At 39.9% G+C, this 4,568-nt stretch overlaps 1 pseudogene; it reads right to left on the bottom strand.

Annotated features, from left to right (window-relative positions):
- Nucleotides 1-2,959: 2,959 nt before the first annotated feature.
- Nucleotides 2,960-4,328, bottom strand: LOC102280591 (large ribosomal subunit protein uL4 pseudogene; annotated as a pseudogene).
- Between the last annotated feature and the right edge of the window lie 240 nt (nt 4,329-4,568).

The raw sequence follows: 4,568 nt of genomic DNA, 5'->3' as shown, positions 1-4,568 counted from the left end.
CAACACAGGTTTCCACTGCATGGGTCCACTTTTTTGGAGATTTGCAACAACTTGTAAAAATTTATAGACAAACCACATAGCCTAGAAATAATAGAAAAATTAAGAAAAAGTTAGGTATATCCTGAATTCATAAAATATATGTGGAAACTAGTCTATTTTGTCATTTACTACCATGTAACCAAATGGAAAAGAAAGTGTTAGTCACTCAGTCATGTCTGACTCTTTGTGACAACATGGACTGTAGCCCACCAGGCTCCTCTGTCCATGAGATTCTCCAGGCAAGAATACTGGAGTGGGTTGCCATTCCCTTCTCCAGGGGATCTTCCTGACCCAAGGACTGAACCCATGTCTCCTGAATTGCAGGCAGGTTCTTTACCACTGAGCTACCAGGGAATCCATAAAATGTATTCATAAACTATATGTAGATACTAGTCTATTTTGTCATTTACCACCATATAACATACACGAATCTACTACAAAATGTTAAAATTCATCAAAACTTATACATACAGACACTAAGAGAACATATGTGGTACCATTCACAGTCCTGAGAAATGTAAACAAGTGTATATATGCAATATTAAGTTCATAAATGCATAAATTAACTGTATCACATACTGTGCTGCTCTAATAATTTCATAGCAACTGTTGCTGTTGCGGTGAGCTCTAGTGTTGTGAATATCCACTTAAAACACTGTGCAACACGGATCATCTCCACATTAACAGTTCATCTCTACGGTAACTTTCATATCACAGTAAAAAGTGATAGCTCTGGTTTTCAGGTTTTTTTCATGTTTAGTGCAACATGATAAACCCTGAATAACACCATGAGGCTCATACATACAGTGTGCCACTGGTGATGCTGGAAGTGCTCCTAAGAAGCAGAGAAAAGTCATACTGTTACAAGGAAAAGTTGAATTGCTTGATATGTACTGTAGATTGAGGTCTGCAGCTGTAGTAGTCTTCCATTTCAAGATAAATGAATCCAGCATAAGGACTGTTGTAAAAAAAAAAAAGAAAAAAAGAAAAGGAAATTCGTGAAGCTATCACTGCAGCTATGCCAGCAGGCATGAAAACCTTGCACTTTTTGCAAAATACCCTGTCATCTTTTTTGAAAATGCAGCTTTTTAAGTCGGTGTAGGATTGCTATAAGAAAAGCATACCTATGGACTCTAATATGATTCAAGAAAAAGCAAAGTCATTATATGACAACTTAAAGCAAATGGAAGGTGAAGACTTTAATGCCAGCAAAGAATGGTTTGATAATTTTAGAAAGATTTATTAATAAAAAGGTCATGGTAACAGGAGAAGCAACTTCTACCGAGATAGACTAACTCTACTGTTTGGAGCAGGTGCAGTTGGCTTTCTGACCAGGACTTCCCTTATACATAAAGCTGGTAACTGCTGAGCCTAAAAAAAGATAAGTACCAGCTGCCAGTCTTTTGGTTGTACAACAAGGAGGCCTGGACAATAACACTTTTTCTGGAAAAATTCTACTGATGCTTTTTTTTTTAAATTTAATTTTATTTTTAAACTTTACATAATTGTATTAGTTTTGCCAAATATCAAAATGAATCCACCACAGGTATACATGTGTTCCCCATTCTGAACCCTCCTCCCTCCTCCCTCCCCATACCATCCCTCTGGGTCTTCCCAGTGCACTAGGCCCAAGCATCCAGTATCGTCCACTGATGCTTTGTCCCTGAAGTCAGGAAGTACTTTACCAGTAGAGGACTGCCTTTTAAAGTTCTCTTGCTATTTGACAATGTCTCTGACCAACCAGAACCCCATGAGTTCAATACTGAAGGTGTCAGAGTGGTATGCTTGGCCCCAGACACAATGTCTCTAATTCAGCCTTTAGATGAGGGAATTATAAGAACCTTTAAGGCCCATTATACATAGTACTCTATGGACAGAATTGTCAATATTATGGAAGAGAACTCTGGCAGAGAGACCATCATGAAAGTCTGGAAGGATTACACCATTGTAGATGCCACTGTCGCTATAGAAAAAGCTGTGAAAGCCATCAAGCCTGGAATAGCAAATTCCTGTGGGAGAAAACTGACCAGATGTTGTGCATGACATCACAGGATTTACAACAGAGCCAGTCAAGGAAATCATGATAGAGTTTGTGGATGTGGCAAAACAAAACAGAAGAAAAATAACACTGGGGAATGAAGGGTTTTAAGATACAGATCTTGGAGAGATTAGAAAGCTAATTGATACCACCCCAGAGGAATTCACAAGAGGAATTCATGGAGATGAGTACCTCTGAACCAGTGACAGACAGTGAAGAAGAAGACGAAATAAAAATGGTGCCAGAAAACAAATTGACATCAGACAGTCTTGCAGAAGGGTTCCAATTATGCAGCATTGCTTTTGACTGTTTTTACATTATGAATACTTCTATGATACGGGCCCTGAAACTAAAGTAATCAGTGAAACGATGATGATATACAAACATTATTCAATAAATGAGAAGACAAGAATATCAGAATCTATAATGTATTTCCATAAGGTTACACCAAGTATGCCTGCCTCTCACCAGTAATTCTTCTGGTGTGGTGTCAATTAGCTTTTGAATCTCTCCAAGATCCTTCCTTTCCAACTTCTGTGCCACCCAAGATGGCAAGAGCAAGGGCCTCCTCCTCCGCCCCAGTGTGGAGACGTGAGAATGAAGATAAATTTGCATTTAATGAATAATAAATAATCATTATGCCATACACTTAATAAACTTATCTGCTGGGGGCACATGTCTTCATATGAAAATCTAATTACTGTATGACAAGAACTGTGTAGACTTTTTTCTATCATCATTGCCCAGTGGTTCATTGTGTAGAACATTATATGCAAGACTTGTACTGAAGTGGGCAGCCCATCCTGACATAAGTGTGAAGTGACTGATATTTAATATAAATTTTTTTTCATGTTTCTCATTGCCTCTTTGTTCAGGTCTTTATTCAAAATTAGCTGTCCAAAATGATTTGGCATTTATGGAATAAACAAATTTAAGTTTATGCAGCAGCCTTCTTTTCCTCTGAGGTGGGTTTCTTTTCTACGGGCTTCTTTTCAGCTGCTGGTTTCTTGGTCCTTGCAGCCTCTTTTCCTACCACAGGCTTCTTCAGCTTCTTATCACCAACAGCCTTCTTTTCTTTGTTTCCCACCACATGCTTCTTGCCCTGAACCCCCTTCTGATCTGATTTGGCTTCTAGTGCTGCTGCTGCATTATCCATGCAGATTTTGTGGTTATTGGCCTGTCGAAGAATGGTGTTCCAGTGCATGGTCTTTGCATATGGGTTAAGCTTCAACATGATTCTCAGGTTTTTCAGTGGATTCTTCTTCAGGACTCTGCAATGAATCTTCTTGTGTGATGCTCGGAGTGCTCTTTGGATTTCTGGGCTTTTCAAGATTCTGCTAAGGTCTGTATTGAGCATCTTGTGCATGAGGAGGTTGTAGTTACTCTTGAGGGAGGCTGCTTTATGCCAAGTGCCATACAGCTCATCTAACTTTTGGAAAGCACTTTCAGTCCAAATGCAGAAACGTCCCACATGACCACCAGGAGCAAGTTTCAAAATGTTCAGCTTGCTTACTAAATTAAGCAGAGTAATTCCAGGGATGTTTCTGAAGGCCTTGATGATACCATTGTCCTCATTATAGGTGATACAGGGTCCCCTGTGCTGGATATGGCGATGGTTTCTCATTTTGCCTTTGCCAGGTCTCATTTGCTGAGAGGCATAGACCTTTTTAATATCATTCCAGGCCTTAAGTTTCTTCAGAAGCAAAACAGCCTCCTTGGTCTTCTTGTAGCCTTCAACTTTATCTTCCACCACCAAAGGAAGTTCAGGAACTTCCTCTATATGATGACCTTTAGACATGACCAGCACTGGTAAGGCTGAGGCAGCCAGTGCAGAGCAGATGGCGTATCGCTTCTGCGTTGTATTCACTCTGCGGTGCCAAAGTCGCCAGGTCTTGGTTGGTGCAAACATGCGGCCCCCACGACACATATTTCCAAAAACACCCTGACCAGAACGGTGAGTCCCACCACCTTGAACCCTGGGAATTCGAGCCACAGCTCTGCTGGTACCTCAAGACTCAGCACTGGTTTGATGACCTGCTAATTCACTGACAGCATAGGGCTGTCTGTTGTTTTTGCACAAGTTGATGTGAACACAGTTAACAATATCGGGTCGAATGGGAGCCTTGAACACAGCAGGCAAAGTGACATTTTTGCCAGAGGACTCCCCCTTTTCAGAGTACACTGATATCAGTGGACGAGCACACGCCATGGTGGGGAGAGGAGAAGGCCATGCTCCTCTCAACCCGGCGACTCCCACAGGAAAAGCTTAATATAAAATTAATGTGCTAGTTGGCTTACTATTTTATAACTTTGCTTTCAAAGAATTATATTACTGTACAGTATAGCTTTCTTGCAACTGGAGAAAGTTGTGTATAAGCCTATAATAACAGGGAAGTGATCTTTATTTATTTTTTTATTGAATGATTTTTTAATTTTTTAAAATATAAATTTATTTATTTTCACTGGAGGCCAATTACTTTATAATATTGTA

This window comes from Bos mutus, chromosome X, assembly GCF_027580195.1.
Source record: "Bos mutus isolate GX-2022 chromosome X, NWIPB_WYAK_1.1, whole genome shotgun sequence".
Lineage (NCBI taxonomy): Eukaryota > Metazoa > Chordata > Mammalia > Artiodactyla > Bovidae > Bos > Bos mutus.
Note: the sequence above shows the minus strand (reverse complement) of the source record. Positions and strands in the feature narration are given on the sequence as shown.